Source organism: Euprymna scolopes, chromosome 11, assembly GCF_053919585.1.
Source record: "Euprymna scolopes isolate OS-2025 chromosome 11, ASM5391958v1, whole genome shotgun sequence".
In the NCBI taxonomy this organism is placed as follows: domain Eukaryota; kingdom Metazoa; phylum Mollusca; class Cephalopoda; order Sepiida; family Sepiolidae; genus Euprymna; species Euprymna scolopes.
The window spans coordinates 89,700,849-89,724,689 of record NC_136492.1 but is presented as its reverse complement, the minus strand read 5'-3'; the positions used below and the strand labels follow the sequence as shown (position 1 = coordinate 89,724,689).

At 34.4% G+C, this 23,841-nt stretch overlaps 1 protein-coding gene across 1 annotated transcript in view; it reads left to right on the top strand.

The window, feature by feature from the left end:
• Positions 1–23,841, top strand: part of LOC145287958 (fas apoptotic inhibitory molecule 1-like) — a 169,837-nt gene that overhangs the window by 105,259 nt on the left and 40,737 nt on the right. The window lies entirely within an intron of this gene.

Here is a 23,841-nt window from a genome sequence, read left to right as displayed (position 1 = left end):
GCGTTCTTACATTTTAACGGACCCAACACGTTGTAGACTCTGTCGCAAGGAAAATAAGCAAAGAAAAAAAAAACTGGACTGACTTATTTTTTTTACAAATTCCTTTATAGCTGGTATTTTCAACAGCGCACTTTTTCTAAATATTTAAACAGTTCATTTCTTCTTTTTCGGCCGCGTGTGACTTTCCGGCTCGGTTTTGATGCCACCCACGCGTCTCGAACATGTCTCGAATCCTCTTCGGAACACTCATGTCTCGAACACCTCTTTGCCGCTCTCTCGTACCTCGAATACGTTCTCTTCTGGTCTCTTCCGGTCTCTCATTTCTTGGACACGTTTAAAATCCCCTACGCCTCGAACACGTCTGGAATACATGATTCTCTGCTGTGACGTCACATCGCACAACCGGCTTGGTTATTTGCAAATAGCTGCTGCTAACCCTACACGCGAGAGATATTTCAAGGCTCGGATGAGACTGACTAGCCATCTTCGGAGCCCTAAAACTGCATGATCACTGTCATCTTTGCAAGCGATGAACAATCATAACTGCAATAAAAAACAATGTTTGTTTTTGTATTTATTCCACAGAGGAAGTAATTCAGGTTTTTCTATTTAAATGTTAGTTTTCTTAAAATAGATTATTTAATAATTGGATTAGTTTTATTCCCATTGGTTTATTTTCCGAATCGTTTAATCTTGCACCCGATGACCGTTCGACATATTTCATTAAGATGAAAAAAAAAAAAAGAATATAAATTTACAATAAAATTAAAGTAAAACCTTAATCCCTTTTTGTTTGTTAGATTAGGAGTGCGTCGTTTCGAATCGATCAAAGTTGTTTCATTAGAGGAGAAAAATGTTAATTAATGTTTGAATCATTTAAAAAGTCCTTGTGGGATTGAAATCTAACCAAATAACAATTTTCTCAACATTTCTTGGCCTTCGGGACAAGATCAAAGTGTAGTATCTTTTCTTCAGATGCTGCACTTCAATTTCTTGTTCTCTGTCACGTGGGGAGACATTGTAAATAGGAACAATTAGTATTCGAATGTTATTAATGCCATGGAAACAAATTTTACAATATTTCACGTTTGCACATTTGCAATAACCGTAATCCGAAGGCAAACAAAATAGCTGAAGATATATAAACGCTTTAAACCCTAAAAAAATCACATCTGATAAAAGAGTTAGCAGAGTGTAGGCACAGCAACCTAAAAAGAAAATGGCCGCTGAGTTCGAGTTTTATATTAAAAAAAAAAAGAAACTGAAAGAAATCCTTACTCCATATATAAATTACTAAAGTAATTACCTATGAGGAACGTTTGCTTCGCTAAATAAATAAATAAATAAAGAAGTGTTTTCCTATCAAATAACAAATTCATCTTTTGAAGATTTCCATCTTCAACCATCAATTGACTGCGAATAATGGTTTAACGCGCATGGTAAATTACAGATTTCACACATTCAACAATATATATATATATATATATATATATATATATATATATATATATATATATATATACACTGCGTATCAAATTATTAACGAGTTTACATCATTTTTTTTTTATATTTAAGGAATGAGTGTATAAAAATTCATAAAACTTTGAGAAAGTGCTTACAATTACTATTCAGCTACTCCAGTCAGAAAATAAAAGTATTTAAAGCAGTATTAGCGAAACTATGATAGAAGATAGGAATATCTGTTGATTTCAGTGTGTCAAGCTATTAACGAGGTTGAGAGAAAAAAAGCACAATATACCCATAACTTGTTTATTGAAATAATTTTCAAACATTAAATCAACTAGGAAAAATGCTTAGAACACAATAACTACATAGCAATTTCTACGTTGACAGAATTAGTAGGGGATATGCGATCCTTTTTTATGAATGACTTGTAAAAGACGTTGGTTTACAGTCAAATTTGTCATTTCGTCAACAGTTATTCCTCGCGATACCTCTTGCAGAGCATCCCGCAACTCATCTTTGCTCTTAAATTGGCGTCCACTTGCACAGAGGCGTCGCTTCATGATACTCCAAAGGTTCTCAATTGGGTTCAAAGACATGGCCGGAAAATAACAGGACACATGAGTGACAAGAGCGTCTTAAAAAGAGATGTCGATGCGAGAAATCAACTGTTTAGAACAAGAGGTAGCACGTGGTTGGAAATACCAAGAATAAATGCCGTTTATTTAAAACTGAACAAGCGAATCGGATTTATTTCCTTTTCCTTTCCTCGATGTTTCTGCGAGACTTTCATCTACAATTTGTTGGGTTCGTTCAAGAGTTACGGAAAATTATTCCGTCTATTTCCATCCAGATCTATTTTATTTTGGACATCCACTTTGTACTCACTCCCATTTAGAAAACGGCTAGCTTGTTTTCAGATAACCCAGAAAATAGAGAATCGTTTAACACTTTGCGGAGGGTTAAGAGGGTCCTAGTAGCCTGCATCATTTCTATCTTTTTTTTTTTTTTTTTTTTTACAAAGGAGTCCCCACTCGAGGATAAGGGTTAATCTTTCTGAATATTTGTAAACATTGTCCGACTTCCCACGATGATTTCTTTGTATTTTTGTTGTTGTTTTTTTTGTAAATAAAAAAATGGGATCATCTAAGTAGAATTAATCTAGAAAGTAAATGTGTTATTTTGGTAAATACATCTAACACTGGGTAACTAAATTTTTTTGATAAAATCAGATGACCGTCATCCCGCCATCTTTCTCCCTCATAAGTCAAAGGATGAACTTTATGATGATTGTTTTTATAAGAAATAGTATACGTGTATTTTAGTATAATTATTTATTCATACGGAGATTTTGGGCTACACATGTGCACACATTTTTTAACTACTAGCATGAGTGCCCGGCGTTCCCCGGGTGTTTGGAGTTGAGCAAAAAAAAAAAAAAAAAAAAAAAGTGGTAGTAGGAAGGCAGGCTCGGATCCGGACCGCGAAGGAGGAAAAGAACGGGAAAAACGTGACGTCTTTGCTGTTACGACCAGCGCCAAACCGGTTTAAATTAAGGCTAGACAATCGAAAAGAGGGGATGACTTTCGAAAATATTGGCGAAAAAAGTGACCCCTCCTTGTTGAAATGTGCCTAGTTGAGGGTGAAGAAATGAATGTTTTTAGGAAATTTTTTGATATTTGTCGTCTAAAGGGTCGAGCTTCTAAACGATGCTGATCTTGTGAAAATCCGTCGCCTCTGTCGAAAGTTTTAGGCAGATATGCAAACATACATACATAGATTTATATATTTGTAGCTCAAATTTTTGACCCAAACCGATAAAAAAGCTTGCCCTATCTCTGAATACCCTTTATGTAAAATTTCAAATGTTTAGACCAGAAATTGTCTGAGTTATTTAGTAGAGACCGCAGAGGTCCAACTTTTTTAAAAGGTTGACCCCTATTATGACCCCTTAACCTTTATTGTTCTAGGCTCAAGCAAAGTTATTAAGTTAGATCCATGTCCATGAAACCTATATCTAAAATTTCAAGTGTTTATACCCAAAATTGGCGAAGAAGTTTGGTAGAATTCTCAAAGGTCAAATCGTTGAACTTTGACCCCTTACCAGCAACATTTCGGATTACAAAGATTTTCCCACATCTCAGTACCCTGTATATCAAATTTCGAGTCTGTAGACTTAAAATTGACCGAGTTATTGTGTAGGGAAATGTACACAGACACACAGAGACACGTTCAATTTTGTAGATATATAGATAGACTAGCATTTCAGCCCGGCGTTGCCCGAGTATTTGGAGGTGTATGTTGAGCAAAGAAAAAAAAAAGAAAAATGCGGTAAATTTTTTAAACTTTGACCCCTATTATGGCCCCTTAAAATTTATTGTTTTGGGCTCAAATCAAGTTATTAAGTTAGATCCATGTTCAAGGAACCTATATATATAAAATTTCAAGTGTTTAGATCAAAATTGTCGGAGGAGTTTGGTAGGGTTCTCAAAAGTCAAATCGTTGAACTTTGACCTCTTAATCGCCAAATTTCTGGCCGAAATCCGGTCACGTCGATTTTCCCAAATCTCAGTACCCTGTATATACATATTTCGAGTCTGTAGACTTAAAATTGACAGTTATTGCGTATGGAAATGTACACAGTCACACAGACAGACAGACACTTTCACTTTTATAGATATACAGATTACTTTTAAACTCCAGTTTCCTGATACACTGGACTTGGATTAAAGTTACAGCTGAAACATATATGTACATATGTAGTAAAAAAATATTAGTATAAATACAAATCTATACTATATATCAAAGTTATTCACTCTAAATTCCGAATTAAGTCATTTTGGTAAAAAAATGTTTTTCATGCTTCAAGTTCTTTCTATTTTCAAACATCCATTCATGGTATTTAGCTTGGTTCTTTTGTATTATGGAATATCAAATCTTTTCGGGTTATTCAATGCTGAATGTGCAATTTGGTAAAAGTTGTGTGCTTCAAAATCTTTATGTCATAAAATATTTATGTTTTTTACTTGGGAGTTCCCACTTATTAAGGCTCAAAGGCCACTCGAGGATAAGGGTTAATGAATGTAGGGTGGTGGTGTAGTAATCACTTACGGTGTAAATTGGGTAGAATTTGAATATTTTGGAAAACGGCTTAACAGGAACTTGTTTACATTAGACTTGAAGGCCACTATGTTGTATTCGATCGGGAAGCATGCCAGCGGAACAGTGTTCCAAAGGCGGGCAGTTCTGGGAAAGAAGCTTTGTTCATAGAATCTGCGTTTACATTTAGGCACACATAGCGAGTGGAGAAAATCATATATAGTCGTTGTAGCTAGTCGAGTGTTTTTTTTGTGAAAATTTGGCAAGGGAGGACATAGGTTGAAGTTCCGTTGAGCACTCTCGATGAAAGTAGCGATAGAGCAGAGACAGGCTCGTGGCGTCTCTTCTGTGGGAAAGGAGTTGCTTGGAAGAGAAATGGTTTTAAACTCTATTAAGGTAGAAGAATGATGCTGAGCAGCCCCTGCCCAGATGTGGCAACCGTACTCAATTTTAGGGCACCCCTGGCTCTTATGCAGATAGAGGTTTTCATCAGCAGTGAGATAGTTACTGGAGCGGTAGAGTGATTCAACCATTTTACCAGCGATCGTGTTTGGTCGTTTTGTTGAGTGCTGTTTTCGGTTTTGACTCTCACAGAGCATGATGGAGTTTTGCAGGGGAAAAGGAAAAAAAGAATAAGGTAAATGTTTGTTGCATTTTAAGTCAAGAAACCTCTATCTTCAGACGGCCTGATATTATAGCACCAGGCCACATATATGTATGTCCCTATATATATATACATTCTCTCACATTCTGAAAATCATATATATATATATATATATATATTATATATATATATATATATATATATATATATATATATATATATATATATATATATATATTGTGTGTGCAAAATCAAGACTTCAAGACAAGGTGTTGATGGCAACAAAAAGTGTATTTCATTTTACGTTACAATTGTTTCAATGTCCAGTTCGACAATTTCAAGCATTATATCGTTTGAAAATGTTCAAAAACCAGCATTTCTTCAGACTTTATGAATAAACACACTTTTGGCAATGTAGCATTTTTTGAATAGAAAGAAAAAAAAGGGGGGGCCCTAACGGGAAAAGCATGCCATCAACAGCTTGTCTTGAAGTCTTGATTTCAATTATGAAATGTGATAATTTTGTAGCTTAATCCTTAAGCCAACCATTTTTGGCTTAAAACCTATTGGTATATGAAAATTTACTGAATTACACGAATATATATATATATATATTAGTGTTGGGATGATTTATCGGAATCGCAATCGGGAATCAGAAAAATTCCGATGCCAAAACGATTCCTATAATTATCTATTTTTTATTTGATTTTATTTAAAACAAAATCTTCTACAGCTGGTGGTAATAATAAAATAATAAATATTTTACTGATTTTAATTTTATCAGTCAAACTAAAATCTATGGATCATTCCCACAAGTGTATTTTACTTTTAATAAAATATCTGCACATTTAACATGTGGTTTTACAGTAATTGGGAGGAAAAATAACAACTTTATATTAAAATATTTAGAGATTTATAAAGAATCGGAATCGGTAATTGTATCGGAATCGGTAATTTAGTAAGGAATCGGTAATTGTATCGGAATCAGGGGAAAATATTGGAATTGTCCCATCATTAACACACACACACACACACACACACACACACACACACACACACACACACACACACACACATATATATATATATATATATATATATATATATATATACAGGGTGACCCCCAAAACGGGCTCCAACTCTAATTAGGTCCCGTTTCTTAGTGTTTTGTCCGAATGAAATGAAACTTTGGTCATAACTAGTTTATTATATTCAAAACGTCATATCAAAACACTAGGGTCTTTGGCTTTTTTCCCCGTTCTACAGTATATGTTCTAGATGGCCTCCATTTAGCTTTTTTTTTTGGGGGGGGGGGTCACCCTGCATACATGTGCGTGTATGTGTGCGTGTGTGTGTGTTTATTTAGAAGCAAATACTCATACATAAAAAAGAGAAATCACTTTTTAGAAAATGGATAACATTTCTTATATATCGATCGATTCATTCGTTTCAAAAGGAAATAACAATAAATCAATTTGGAAAGTTATTCAAGCGATAAAAAGGTCGATTGATTTTCGCGCTTTAACCGTCACCATTTTTAAATGTTTTTTTTTTATTTTTACAAAAATTTGATCTTCTAAATTTATGACCCTCTCACGCCTCTCTCTCTCTTTATTCACCTATTATTCAGTCTATTCCTGCTTTTCCACTTCTCTCTATATCGTTGCTTCTCTCTCTCTCTCTCTATATATATATTCGTCTCTCTCTCTCTCTCTCTCTCTCTCTCTCTCTCTTTCTTCACTTTCTTTTACGAACCTAGTAATAATAAAGATTTTTTTCGTTATACCGACCGTCTTTTCTTGGCCTTCAGGCCAAGTTCATAGTGTAGTATCTGTTCTGTGCTACATTCACCTTTTCTGTCCCCAGTCAGTGAGGAAAAATCCTTCATGACTGAAACAATTTTTATTTTTGTTCCTTTCCAGAGTGTTCCTTTTTGGGGAGCTGGATTTTCCCCACATTAAAAACCGACCTTGTATCTAACTCTGCCCTCGCGGGGAGGCAGATAAGTAGGAACAATATGTCCATATTATGTCTACAGGCTCCGTGGAGTAACGGATAAAATACTAAGTAACATTCAGTTATAAACGACACTTTTTAGAGATTGAATCTTTAATCGTCAGTTCGATCGATAACAAGAATACAATTGCGAATTACTTATTATGGTTAGCGGAATGAAAGTATACTATCCTTGTGATTAAATAAAGTGTTTCGTTCGAAAGAAAGATTCCCGGGTTCAACCAGATGAGAACAGTAGTCCGACTAATCCAAATATTTCTAATAATCTGCCCATATATTCATGTTACTCATTGGACTTTGTTAAAATATATTTTTTTTTAAAATTCGTAATGATCCATTCATTAATTTACAAGATTAAACGCTTTTTGACGGCGGGCTTGGGTGGGTTCACCTCCTAAATGGTAAAGTTTATTAAGGAAATAATGTGCTAATGTTACTCACTGGGTTACTGAGAATATATATATATATATATATATATATATATATATATATATATATATATATAAACTGTAATTTATTAGTTTAATATATTTCCCTGCATACACACACACACACACACACACACACACACACACACACACACACACACACACACATATATATATGTACATGTTGAGAGAGACGATACTGTGAGTAATTAACAGTCATATAAACTAAGAGAATAACATATTTTGACATATATTCGTTGTTATTAAATTATATAGGAAATAAACGTTGATTAACTTAGCTTTCATACAGTAATAGGTTACATTGTAAGTGAACTCTACAGATGTGGATAGACTTAAGTGAGCGTCGGTATTTATTTCATCAGTACTATCCCAAGATATAAATTAAAACTGATATGCTTTGTCTTCAATTGGATCATTGGATATATATATATATATATATATATATATATATATATATGGTAAGTGTTCGACTGAGCTCCAATCTATAGTTCCTCTCTGGAAAACATTCACAACAAATACTCGCCTAGCCGAAACAACTGCCAACAACTTTACTCACGCCATATCTATGCCCAAAATTAAATGAAAGTTCCACAAGCAGAACTTCTTCCCTAGAGCTGTCCGTCCGTGGAACACAATGCTGTTTGTCTGCTTTCCTACTGGCTATAACATAGCTATTGAATCCTCCATTTAGATAATCTTCCCCTACCCAAGTTTCCATCGTGACTGATATTGTTTCACTATTTACCTAACACTTAACCTTATCCTTGAGTGGCTTCCTGGCCTTGATATGTTATAGCGTTTATTTCAAAATAATCAAATTTTACCCAATTTAATCCATGAGGGATTACTACACTACCACCTTATATTGATTTCATTAATCCTATCCTCGAGTGGACTTCGGGCCTTGATAAGTGAAATATAAATAACATATAATAATATATGTATAATGTATAGTAAAAAAAAAAGATTTCCTCAGGATGATTAAATTGGAAGAAAATAAAATCCCAGTACAATATTTGAAAATATACTTGTTATGAAAACTTGAATAAATAGTGGTAACAGTTGTGACTCAACGGGTTACGGATATGTCAAATGTTATAGATTTCCGGTTGCAAAATTTCGGCGTGTTCTGCCTATGTGTTATTTAAATTCTGATTAGTCACTGAGAAAGATGCAAATGTCTGTGATAAGAGAATTGTTTTGGATGAACGCCATCTGTTTTCAAGAGTTTATTGATTAGAGTCAAACGTTCATTTTTTTTTTCATTCCTTTTTTTTTTATTAATATGCTGAGATGTTTTTCTTTTTGTTTTTGTGTTTTTTTTACTGATTTTAATTAGGTTAGAATTTTTATGCCGTCCACCTCCACCCGTTTTCTAAAATGATGAGTTTCGTGATGCAAAGGGCTTCCATCACGAGAAATTGATTGGAAAATTCACACAGAATATAATATGGAAGAATAAAAACATTGATAAGAATAATAGTGCTATATAGAAAGACATGAAAAGTGTGCGTCTGAGAAAGAGAGAGAGAGAGAGAGAGTGTGTGTGTGTGTGTGAGAGAGAGAGAGAGAGAGAGAGAGAGAGAGAGAGAGAGAGAGAGAGAGAGAGAGAGAAGAAACAGAGAAAAAGGGTATAAGATAAATAGAAATACATGAGAAGAAATAGAGGAAAAATTGAGAAAAGTAAAGAATGTATATATATTTTTATTTTTATTTTTTTTTATTCAATTTTCACCCCAAACAAGGCACAGTGCCACTTTGAAGCAGGGGGCTACTATTAGGGAATTAATTAGCGGGGTCATTATGAGGGGAGAAGAGTAGAAAGATGTTTGTTAACATTACACTTGAACTTCTGCATATCATTGCAGTTGGGAAAGCAGAATCCCGGAAGGGAGTTCCAAAGACCCGCAGTTCTGAGGAAGAAACGGAGTAAAAGGCTTTCTTGCACCTAGGGATCTCTACTGTAAAGGGATGAAACTTAGTAGCTTGTCGGGTTTGTCGGGGGTAGTTACGTCGGGGAGGTACAAGTGTTTGCAGTTCGTCAGAGCATTCACCATTAAAGTATTTGTAGAACAGGCAGAGGGATGCAACATCTCGTCGATGGGACAGAGGCTGAAGCCTAGATGACAGTTCAGGACCTATCAGGTTGGCGACTCTTTTTTGAACCCTGTCCAGGAGCGAGAGACAAGCAGCAGATGCACCAGCCCAGATGTGACAACAGTACTCCATACATGGGCGAATGGTTGCCTTATATATATATATATATATATATATATATATATATATATATATATATATATATATATATATATATATATATATAATTATTTCAACAATAAAAAATGTCTCATAAGACATGGAAGTCAATAAATCAGAAGTCCAAGACTCGAGTTTTATCCCCATTTGGGATCATAAGTTGAACACATTCGAACTCTGGATTCGAAAACCGAATCTTTTGTATGCGAGGCGAGCACTCTGCCACTTGCACAACCGTGCCACACACAGGAAAAGATATAAGCTAACACAGATCAAGCAAACCGCTGCCAAGTATGGATGTTTATAACTGATGAGTCAAAATGAGGGCGAAACTCGAGTTTTGAACTTCCGGTTTGTTGGCCTCGATGACTTATATGAGTTGCGACGTTGTTTGATTGTGGAAATAATTATATAATAGCCGACACTCTAAAAATTTTAATATATATATATATATACTTATTACTAGAATTATTTTTATTGTTAGTAAGCAATTTCAATACCACACGTTTATTTATACAACATTCATATTATATTATTGATTGTATGGTTCACCCTATGCATGTTTCGTTGAATGGTATAGACTGCCCAAACAGACCCATATAAATCCATAAGAAAAATACAGTTTTGTATTGAAAAAGAATTAAAGGTGGAAAAGAAAATAGGGTTTATATATATATATATATATATATATATATATATATATATATATATATATATATATATATATATATATAAACTACGTTAATCGCTTTATTGCAGATTATTAAAATGTCAATATTTCACTAAATATATGTCACAAAAAAATAAAAATTGCATAATCAAATGACTGCTTTAAGGTTAGTTATTTCCCAAAATTTTATTCAAATTCATGCAATATTCACAAAGTTATGGCATTTTATTCTTTATCAAAGAATTTCCACTGTCCATCGCTTTATATTGCATTAAAAAACGATGTGACTTCGTAACTCAAGGCTGCAACATCTGATAAACGCTTTCCGTTCAAAAACCACTTTATATCTGTTACAAATACGGACATTATAAATGGTGTCGGTTACAAATAATAAAATTTTGAATGGTGTCGGTTACAAATAATAAAATTTTGAATGGTGTCGGTTACAAATAATAAAATTGTAAATGGTGTCGGTTACAAATGCGAACATTGTAAATAGTGTCGGTTACAAATGCGAACATTGTAAATCGTGTCGGTTACAAATATGAACATTGTAAATCGTGTCGGTTACAAATATGAACATTGTAAATAGTGTCGGTTACAAATATGAACATTGTGAAAGGTGTCGGTTACAAATATGAACATTGTAAATGGTATCCATTTTGTAGGCGGCTAAACATTTATTGCCTTTTATTTCCTCACCATGACGCGTTGATTGAGATACCTTTATCTACAAGAATAAACCGGCGCGACTGATGGAATCGACCGACCAACTTTTGAAACCGGAGATGAGCGCCCCCTGGCGGAGATCTACATTCTGACTATAAACTGCCTTTATCTCTTTTTTTTGTGGGTCGCAAATAAACAACTCCGTCGTTTTGGTTATGATCAAAGTGTAGTATCAGTGGAATCGAGGTTATATTATCGGGCATTATCTCCTTTCGAGGATTCTACGGGCATTTTTTCTTCTGATCCAGGTTGCTAGCTTCTTTAAAAATGGAGTTTACGCATATTTGAAACTGGGGACTTGGCATGATGCTAAGAGTTCACTAATTAGCTTGAGAAATCCTTCATGACTGAGACAATTCCTATTTTTGTTCCTATTCAAAGTGCCAATTTTGGGGGAGCTGGATTACCCCCACATTAAAAACCGACCTTGTGTCTTACTCTGCCCTCGTGGGGAGGCAAGTAAATAGGAACATCAATTAATCACATGCTATATTATTTTCCAACGTCGCCATAACCGCCGGATACTACACTCGCAAAAGTTAGTATTTGGCTATCTTGACAGCTCCAATTACTGTCATTGCGATTGGCCATGTGCTGATAACCAACTGTCGTTTTTTTTTGTTCTTTTTTTTTTATTAGGATGCAGTAAAGAAACATATCCAATATAAACGCTTATCGTGTTTGACTTTCGAAACAGCTGAACAAATTATCGCTTCCAAGTCATAAAATCTAACCAGCATCAAATAAAAAGTAATTATTTTGGGTTTCAGAAATATGATTTATTCCCAATAAATGCTTTCGTAACAAAAGCTTCGATATTTTCACAGATAACTTTCATGTCTAATTCGATGACTGATTGAAAATCAAAATGGTGAACAATATTGGACGTTTTGTATTATTTGGGATCTGTTTTCATCTCAAGTCTTGTTGGCATAACGTTTCGACCGATGCAACCTCCGACCTTCTTCAAGTGTATCTTATCGAACACGGGAATCTTTCCGCCAAACTTCACGGAATTTGGAACAGAACGGGGATACTATTGTGACGTTGTCCGGGAACCAACACTGTAGCCTCAGCCGCAAAATGGACAAAGAATGGAAAGAACTCCAACTCGTTTTTTTTTATTGCACAACACTTGTTTCCTCATTCTCTTGTTGCCGCTGTGACGTCCCTCACTTGATCGTCTTCTCAAGTGTACTTTCGAACGTCATCCACGCTTCTAACGTGATCGTCTTCTCGAACTTGCTCTCTCTTTTTTATAGTCTTCTTTTTCTTTACCGTGACATCACTTTGCTCTCGGCTCGGTATTTGCATATAGCCGTCCACGCTATATTGCAGCATGCTCTGATTCCGTCAGCCGGACGTGCTCTATCTTTTTTATGGTCTTCCTTTTCCTTACTATGACGCCATTTTGCTCACGGCTCGGTTCTTATATATAGCCGTCTGGGCTATGTTACGCGAATAACATACATGGTGAGAATTTTTTTTTTTCGAATAATTCAAATTATCAGACCTCATCTAAAACAAAATTCAGAAATATAAAATTGGAAGCTTCATACAAAATAGCGACTGTGTGATAAGTAGGGCTGTGGCAACAGAATATTCTTTTCATTCTTTTGACTCTCAAGTAATATATCCGACACAATACAACACAGTCAATCAACTGAGAATCCGATCCGTCTATATAAAAACGCATAAGATATTAACGGATATCTATTCAAGAGTCAAAACAATGAAAAGAATATGCTGTTGTCACAGCCCTGGTGATAATATCCATGTACTTCCTATGCTCTCAAAAATGTGTTTGAAAGAACAAAAAAAAAAAGAGAGAAAATAAGTTGATCGATAGAACAAAAGATTATAGGAAGTGAGCTTAGTAGAAATACAATAGAGATGAAGATGTTCACAAGATACACAAAGGAAGCTGAAATAGGATTGTTAATCAAGGTGTGGTAGTAATGGAGACAAAAGACTGGATAACAAACGTCAAGAGAGGTGACACAGTTGAACTCTAACCCTTCGATCAGTTCTACAGTGATTGAAACAACAAACAAAAAAAGGTTTTAATGTAAATTGATAAATGCGAACATTGAATTAATTTCTCGCACTCACCGCAAAGTCAAAATCTCGAGCCGTGAGCGAAGTGATGTCACGGTAAAGAAAAAGAAGACTATAAAAAGGGGAGAGCATATTTGAGGAGACGATCATGTTAGAAGCGTGGATGACGTTCGAAAGTACATTCGAGAAGACGATCATTTTAAGTTAATTCAACTTTACACAATTTTTTATGCACCATCCTTTTTTGTGATTATATCCAAATCGTAAGGTTAACTAATTTGCATATTACTTTTGAAAAAGGGCATTTTATTAATTATTATTTTTTTATAGTGTTTTAACTCAATAATTGTTTAAATTTTAATGTAACCAATAGTTATGAATCATCTTGAGTGTTATTCTCCTAACCTTTCGATCAATGTAACCTTCGATCTTCTTCATATGTATCTTGTAAAACTCTGGAATCTTTTGGACAAATTCAAGAATTTGTATGTTAGGTAGGAAGTTTTTTCACATTACATTTAAATTTCTGCACGTTGGTATTGTCGGGGGTTAAACGGCGAACAGCGAGGGAATTCCGTAGGGGAACCGTTCAATTAAAAAGGTTATTAGAATAGAAGGGACCTCTGTAGTAAAGAGTGGGATATTGCTGCTTGTGTGTTTTTTAGGAGGGCACAAGTGCAGTACATTTATCGGAGCACATACGATATAAAATAAGCACATATATACAATATTGAGACGATGCGACAGGGGCTGGAACTTGGCAAACAACTCGGGACTTATTAGGTTAGAAATCCTTTCTTTTGTAGATTGTTCAAGATGGAGAGGTTAGTGTTTGGTTAATCAAGCTAGGTGTGGCAAGAATACTTCTATGCACGCGCGAATTGTGACTTTATAGAGATGCAAGATATTGTCAGGTGTGAGACGCTTTCTACACCAGTAGGGGTAGCTTAACTTATTATCAGCCGACTTGGCAGTATCTTCTATGAACTTTTTAAAATTCATGTTGTCTAAGAATATCAAACCAAGGCCAAGATTTAAACATTGAACTCCCGGAAACAGTTCTGCCGGTCATGACAATTGATGGCTAGAAAGATTTCCTATAGCTGTCAAAGAAAATGAGCTTTATTTTGCTAGCATTAAATGTGATCATCATTTGGCTTTATTGTGTTGTGTTTACCCGGCGTATCCAGGAATTCATTAATATCATATTAGTTACAATAAATATACACAAGTCACGAAAATTAGAGCTCTAAATATAAGGGAGATAACTCACATAACTAAGGACTTATCTTCCTTACATTTTACAATTGTCTTCAGTGTAATAATTTTCTATGGGAGAATACTTATTTTCGGAAATAAGCTTAAGCGTATTGAACTTTTGGGGTGTAAAGAAATTGCGCCAGGTATAAAAAGTAAGAAACCACTAGTCAGAATCAAATATCGATTTGTCAGATTGCTATTTCAGTATGAGGTTGAAAATCCGACAAAATAACACTATATATTATATTGAAAAAAATAATTTATTTTCCACAGTGTACAGATCGATCTCTAGTTGTTGGAAGCACATAAGCATAAAAGTCGGTTGCTGAGAGCAGGTTATATAATATGTAATTCTAAAAGAGTTTTCTTAGCTTTCTGGTTTCCATGCAATTTCCAACTCTCACCCTTAGGTCAGTTCTGCATTCTTGTTACACTTCCAAACTGGACGCTCGTTAGATTAAAGAAAGACTCCTTTTGTATCCATTGTTAGAGACTGTTCCGCTTCGCAAAATACCCTTCGTCTAAAGCAATCAAATATCGTCTTCCTTCATTTTGGAAAGATTCCATATTTTCAATTTTGTTTCTTATTGGTTGGAAAATACAACTTGATTATTTTTCATTCATTTTATCCAAATATTTCGAATAGTTAGACCACTCGCGTTTTCTTCCTTGCATTTTATTATCAGAGTTTCTTTCGATACGTCATCTACTGCAGTTTTGCTGGTTTGGTTAGTTGGTTGGTTGTTTTGTTTTACGGCATATCAACCCTTTTCAGGTTATTTAATGCCGCATCTGGTGATTTTGAAGAACGATTTTTTGGTCAGAGTGGACCTGGGAGCAATGGCAATTAAAGGGTGGCTCCACACTCCTTAAGGCCTGCAAGCTGGGGCCCTCACCATCGGATATAGTTTAAGGTCATATCCAGGACCTTGCTGGTTTGGAAAATGCATGACGTCGATCCAATAGTACGGAATAAATAATAAAAAAAATCCCTGCAAAGCGATGAGTGGACTTAAAGAAATAAAACAAAAAAGGTGACGACGGAATAAAAGAAAAGAAAGACGATGTAAAACGAAAAAAAAAGAAGAGAAGTAAAAGAAAAATAGGTAGATAAATAGATACAGAAAGCAAAAAAAAAAAAAAAAAGGAAACAAATGAAAGATTGGCGACGTGTGCCTGCATGTATTTGTGTCTATATGCCATACACTTAATAGTCCATTGGAAGTTACTCAGATTTCTCGTCTCTGGATACGCTTTTTTTTTTAATCCAACAAATCCAGAAACGAGAAACCTGGATAGATTGAATTAAACAATTAAGTGTATACTATATAAACACACACACACACACACACACACACACACACACACACACACACACACACACACACACACTTTCTATGTAGGTTGTCTAGTATCTGGGATAATAGTGTACTATATATGATGCTATCCTCATAAACTATAACCTCTATATTAGGGTGGGTGAGTGAATCGTTCTCATCAATTTCCTACCTGTGTAAGAGCCAAGTACGTCATAGAATAGAGTACTGTTGCCACATCTGGTGTTCGTTAGTCTTCATAGTGGAGTATATGTTTATTCATATATTGCTAGAGTATATATATATATATATATATATATAGTAATTTATAAAATATATATGGCGATTAAGCTACACTGAATATTCTGCGTTTCATCCAACTATAGGATTCGTCAGGCTTATGCGCATAAGCCTGACGAATCCTATAGTTGGATGAAACGCAAAATATTCAGTGTAGCTTAATCGCCATATATATTTTATAAATTACTAACTAGCTCTACCTACGTATTGAGCACTTTTGAAGTAAATACTTAAAGTTTACGCATAAATCTATACTTTCGTATATTAAATTTATGTGAATAAATGAAGTAGTTATATATATATATATATATATATATATATATATGATTACTTCATTTAATCACATAAAGATAATACGAATATATAATTTACGCGTAAATTTTCTGTATTTACTTCAACAGTGGTCAATACATAGGTAGAACTAGGTAGTAAGTTATGAAGATATATATGGCAATTAAGCTACACAGAATATTCCGCGTTTCATTCTCGTGAGAATTCGTCGGGCATAAGCCTGGAGAAGTCTTACGAGAATTAAACGTGGAATGAAGCGCGGAATATTCTGCGTAGCTTAATTGCCATGTATATTTTATAATTTACTATATATATATATACATATATATATATATATATATATATATATATATATATATATATATATATATATATGTATACATATTATTTTTTTACGAATTTTCTTTATTTTTTTCGACATTATATTGGCATGAAGTTTTTCTTTCGAAACAAAGAATTTTATTTTTTCTGATGGGTATATGCACGAAAAGAACCGCTATTGACATAATAATAAACGATTGTTTCTACATAACGAAATGGAACTTTAAAATTTTACCGAATATTTAATATTCTAGAGGGGCTGTTTTGCATGAAAAATAACTATTATATTTTTCTCCTCATATATATGTATACATATATATATATATATATATATATATATATATATATATATATATATATATATATATATATTAATTAATGAAAACAAAGGGATTTAGTGTTTACCTGATATACGCAATGGTTAACTTCAAACTAATATAAATAATAGTATTTATATATAGAAAATGTAATCCCAACCGAATTTAAAAAATAGCTCAATACGCAATAGAGAGTAGAGCTTATTATAAGAGAAAGAAAATTAAAATTGTAAGTTGAAATTTACAATCAAAATTTATTGTTCGACTGAATACTCTAATAAAACAATTTACGAAGTCATTATCAAATCGGAATTTCAAAGAATGCTATTCTTGCTATGCTTCTCATCATAAGACAGAAAGAAATCAGTAAAGTATATTTATAGCAATGCTAGAATTTGCTAGTTAAGGCATTAAGTGAAGCCACAATTTATTGTAGTTATGAGTTGCCAAATAAAAATGAAAAAATGTTGGATATGTTAAAGAATATATATAAATACAACCAACGTATAATATATATATTTACATATCCAACATTTTTTCACTTTTTTATTTGGTAATTTATAACTACAATATATAATCCGATGTATATATATATATATATATATATATATATATATATATATATATATATATATATATTAGCAAAAGTACCCGCCGTTGACTGGGTTCAAAAACAGCCTACAGAAAATGGACTGATTTATGAAGGATGAAAGTATGATAGGTTATGAAAAGGAAGGGTTTTAAATAGATAGCTCCGGATTTGGGGGTATCAAAACCAAAGCGAAATATGATGAAAGTAAAAATAAAATAGATAAACCCCATAATTTATTATACCATACCTGTTCACACTGAAACACTTATCACAATATTCTGTGGATCTATATTAAAAAACCTTGTTAAACTTTGTGACATATTTCCATTCTATGGAGGTCAGGCGCGAACGAACACCCCATAATTTTATTATACCATATTTCTTCAAACTGAAACATGATTATCAAAGTATACTTACGCAGATAGATATAAAAAGGCTTTATTAAAGTTTGTGCCTATTTCCATTCTATGGAGGACAGGTACGAACGCATACCCCACAATACTATTATACCATACCTATTTAAGTTAAAACATACTTATCAAAGTATTCTTATGTACATCTATATCAAAATCACTTGTAAACGTTTTTTTTTTAATTTTTAAATTTCTTATTTCCATACGTTGTGGACCAGGCGCGTACGCAGACCCCCCAATTTTAATTAATCATCATTATGCCAGATCAAACATATCCATTCCTGTGTCTCAATACATCTTCTATCATTATATGCGATCAGTTTTCTATAATAGTCAAGCATATAGGAGCCTATTCGTGACCAGACACACACACAGACGTTCAGCTTTATATATATATATATATATATATATATATATATATATATATATATATATATATATATATATATATATATTCTAGATAGACAGATATCAAAAAAATAAGAATAATTGAATTTCAACACGGGTCATTGATAGTGCTCATAGAGAGCAAATTACAGCAACCTTGTTTCACGCCAGTCATGGGATAATATATTTTCACTCCTCTAAAATTGAAATTGGTCTTGAACCCTTTTCAATTTTCTTGTCTGATGAGATCCATAATGATCGAAATGGTCTGCACATCGTAGCAAGATATGACTGTATTTACATAAATAATAATAATAATAATAATAATAATAATAATAATAATAATATATACATATATTATTATTATTATTATTATTATTATTATTATTATTATTATAATGGATCACTGGGGTTTTTTCACCACTTATCAAGGCCCGGAAGCCACTCAGTGATACGGGTTATTGCAAGTACATTACGTTAGTATGGAGATTTGATGAAGTGTTTACTTAAGGGGGCGGTTCATTAGGAATTTGTTAACGTTGTACTTGAAGACATCCAAGTTGTAGTCCGGTGGAAAGCAGGCAGACGGAACAGAGTTCCACAGGCGTGCAGTTCTAAGAAAGAAGCTTTGTTCATTGAATCCACGTTTTGATTTAGGCACAGATATAGAATGGGGGAAATTTTTCACAGTGAATTCAGCTAGACGGGTGTTTTTCGTGAAAGATTGGCGAGGGGGGACCAGAGATTGGAGTTCAGACGAGCACCTGCCATGGAAATAACGATAAAACAAGGATAGGCTCGCAACGTCTCTTCTGTGGGAGAGAGGTTGCAGGGTAGAGAAAAGGGCATCCCCCACTAATCCACGAAGTCTATTTTGTACTCTGTCAAGGCAGGATAGGCTGTTTTTAGCAGCTCCTGCCCAGATATGGCAACAGTATTCCATCCTTGGACGTACTTGGCTTTTATATAGATAGAGAATTGCATCAGTAGTGAGATATCTTCTGGAGCGGTAGAAGGATCCCACCGTCTTTCCAGCGACCTTGGCAACAGACTTGATGTACGTGTTCCATTTCAGATCAGGAGTAAAGGTCAAACCCAAAAGCTTGTCAAAACACGGGGCCTCACCCAGACGAGAGCCATCCATCACAACTGATGCCAGATGGGGATCAGAGCGCTGATGATGTAAGGATAGGAGTTTGGTTTTAGATGCATTAAAAGTAACCAGCCACGTCCTCCCCCACTGAACCACGCGCTCGAGATCAGAGGAAAGAGAATCAGAGAGAACTTTGTCATTTACAGCCTTTGATGTGTTGCCGTAGATAGTCGTGTCATCAGCATAGATGTCAACGAATGATTTAAGTATGTGTGTAGGGAGTTCATTGATGAAGATCAGGAAGAGAGTTGGGCCCAGGATTGACACCTGAGGGACTCCAGCATTTATATTGCAGGCCTCCGATTTTTGTCCATCTACCACTACTCTTAGGAGCCTATCGGAGAGAAGTGATTTAATGATTGAGAAAACCTTTCCAGTTATACCGTAGCTGGAAATCTTGTGAAGTAGACCCTTATGCCATACCTTGTCGAAGGCCTTTGATATGTCAAGAGCAATTGCCCTAGAAAGGAAGCCTTTGTCAAGAGATTCACTAATCCTGTTGGATATAACAGTCAGCACATCTGCTGTAGATCTTGTAGAGCGGAAACCATATTGTGTGTCACTAAGAAGGTTGTTCCTGCTGAGGTGGTTGACTACTTCTCTATTTAATATAGATTCCAGCAACTTACTCATAACACACAGGAGACTTATTGGTCTGTACTGAGAGGGAGATGACATCACCTGAATTCTTAAATACAGGGAAAACTAATGAGGTCTTCCAGGGAGTCGGAAAGCACTCCTCTTTAAGGCAGCGCTTAAATAGTTTCGTAAGTATGGGAGCAAGTTCTGGTTGAAGCTTTTTTAACACTATAATTGGGATGATGTCAGGGCCAGTTGCTTTACTGGAATCTAGGTTCTTGATTAGCTTGGCGACCTCATGCACGGGTATTTGTATGTTACCTAGCTTGTTCTGTGTTATAGGAGGAAATACGAGGAGTTGATGGCCTACGTCGCATAGGGTAGAATTAGCTGCAAAGTTCTTTGCAAATAGTTTGGCCTTGTCTGAAGCTGACGAGATGACCTCTGGTTCATTAATAATGATTGGGATAGAACGCACACTTCTGTTCAGGATCCTATTTGTTATTTGCCAAAACTGGTGGGAACCAAGCCGCTGATCAGCTACCTTGAATTTAACAGACTGGGCATATAGCTCTCTTGCATTTTTTATTACTCTTTTACAGTGGTTGTGGCAGTCCTGAAAGCAGCTGTAGTCTCAGTGCATCTATTACGTTGGTAGCTATGGAAAAAGTGATTTCTGTGCGCGATAGCAGCAGCACATTCTGGGGAGAACCATGGCTGGCTGTTAGGTTTTTGTTGGAATTTTTTAGATGGTATGAATTGGTCTATGCCTACAATTAACCATTCGGCCAGATCTGATACTATAGAGAACACTTCCTATTTAAATATAGGGGTGCAGAGGTAAATCAGATATGAATGTAATGTAAAAGGGTGCAGTTTTTTGATAAGTATGACTGCCCACGACGACTAAAATTAATAGACGCCGTACTTATAAAAAAATTACATCCTTTTTTTTCCGGGTCTCAATTAACATCGGGACGAACATATTAACATTATTTAACAAGAAACTAAATAAGTAAATTATAAAATAGGAAAATCGAAATTAAAAATAAAAATAATTCGCCCCTAACCTTTCTGCACCCACCTTTATAACCAATAAAAAAAAACTATAAATACACCAAGCCTCAAAGAAAAAGAAAAAGCAAACGATAACAACAACAATTGCTCCTGATGATAATCAGATGCACCGATAGAAAGCCCTTGAGAAGAATATGGCTGACTAACAACCTTTGGGTGCCATTTTATACAAAATGCCAGCTGAAATCAAAAAGATCATTTGGCGAATGGAAAAGATATCCAGAAAAATCGGAAAAAAGGAATAACTGCCGTGTTCAATCAGACGTTCTTGAATATATATATATATATATATATATATATATATATATATATATATATATATATATATATATATATATATATAGGGTGGCCACAAAGTCCCGCACCAATGTTAATTAAAAAAGTTAAAAAATTAAAACAGTTATAGTAGTAACATTTATTCAAATTCAAAAAATAAATATTAACATTGGTGCGTTACTTTGTGGCCACCCTGTATATATATATATATATATATATATATATATATATATATATATATATATGTGTGTGTGTGTGTGTGTGTGTGTGTGTGTATGTGTTTATATCTATGTATACAGATAGAAATTTAGAGGTAGAGAAAGAGAGTATTTACGTATGTGTTCGTGTATGTGTGTGTGTGTTTGAGAGGGATAGAGAGAGAGATAGATAGAGAGAGAGAGAGAGAGAGAGAAGGGGAGAGAGAGAGAAGAGGAGAGAGATAATGACTGGATGGCTTTATTTGAATTGCGGACTCAAAAACAAAAACAAAACAAAAATGGATAAAATAAAACTGATCTCGTTGAAGTTTACTGAGTAATTATACAACGGATGTATCTATTTGCATTCTAACACGTGATCGTATGTGACCAATCAGAAACTGGTTCTTCAATCTTTGACCTTAATTTAATGGTTGCCAAGAATGTTTTCCTTATTCGATTAAATCGACCAAAGCAAGAACATGGACGCATTCACTTTAAGCTGACGGAGTCAAATTCCATTGGGAACTTTTTTGTTCGTCTGACAAAAAAGATTATTGCTTGGGGGAAATATAATACCAGGAATCAAGTCGTTACGATTGTTTTGGTAAATGGCAGAAAGTTTTATTTTGGACAGGAAGTATAGAAGTATAATGCAGTTTGGAAGTTAGAAAATTTTATCTGAATTTTACATCGGTCATCAAATATGTAGATGTATCAAAATGCCGTACATCAACTATATTTCGGTAAACATTCACACGTACACACACAAACACACACACTTGCACATTTTGTAATGTGCTTTCCTCTATTTGAAAATTTCTATAAATCAACAATAATTTGTAACAACAAAATCCCTCAATTTGTACTTCATTTGGTGTTGCCGCGCGTGACCATTCTGGACTGAGATTGTCATACCACGCGGGTCAACATCTTTTTCTTCTTGCTTGTTTCTTCTTCTTCTTCTAATACTGCTACTACTAGTACTACTACAACAGTGTCTAACAAGAATCAAACAACGTCTTTTTACTCTGATGATGGCATATGACGCCGAAAAATAACTCGTATTGTATCGCTTTGTACTGGTTTTATTATTAAAATTATCAATAATTATTGAATAATGAAATATAAACGAATTTGAGCCTCTTTAAAAATGTTAAAGTTGAGCCCAATTTAGTGAATTGAAAATAAACTGGCCAGTTTGCATACATTTATCATTTCAAAATTCCTGTGTCAAATACTCGATTATGACAAGCCCACTTACACGGTTTCATAGTTATCTTAATCCACATCCATTTAAATATTAATTCCCGGTTGCTGAAGGGAAGAACGCTAGCCTGCAAAGCCAAGGTAGGCTTTGTTGACTGAGTTCGAGTCCTGGGGCCAGCAGTAATTATCACTTCCTGATGATTACGTAAGTATGAAACACTAGTCCGTCTATATATATATATATATATATATATATATATATATATATATATGATTGTTGTAGCAATCTCGTATTCAGAAGATTGATTATATTTAATGTTAATAGTATAGTGAATAGGTAAGTTCGTTTTATTCTGCTATTCTGTTTAACCATAAAAATCACGTAGCAGTTGTTAACTTTATTTTAAAGTCTAAAGTAAAATATAGTAATCGTAATTATTTAAGCGGCTAATAAATATTCAATGCCATTTGGAGAAGTAAGCCTATGAACGCGGTAGTATTAGGTTTCAATGCCATTTGGAAAAGTAAGCCTATGAATGCGGTAATATTAGGTTTCGAGGGTAGACTTAATTGAAATAGAGTAAATTGTTTGCTGCTTTCTTTGTATGAATACGTATTTTGGAGAGTAAGTCCAATAGGATTAAATGTAATAATGATGAACCTGGGACGAAATGTATGTATTGTGCCAGAGGGAAGACTGCACATAGCGAGCGTCAAATTAGTAAGAAGTGTCCCTTTTTTGCCTATGATATTGGAAGTTTCAGGGTAAAAATGTCGACCGGATTTAAGTAGTTGAACCTAAATAGCA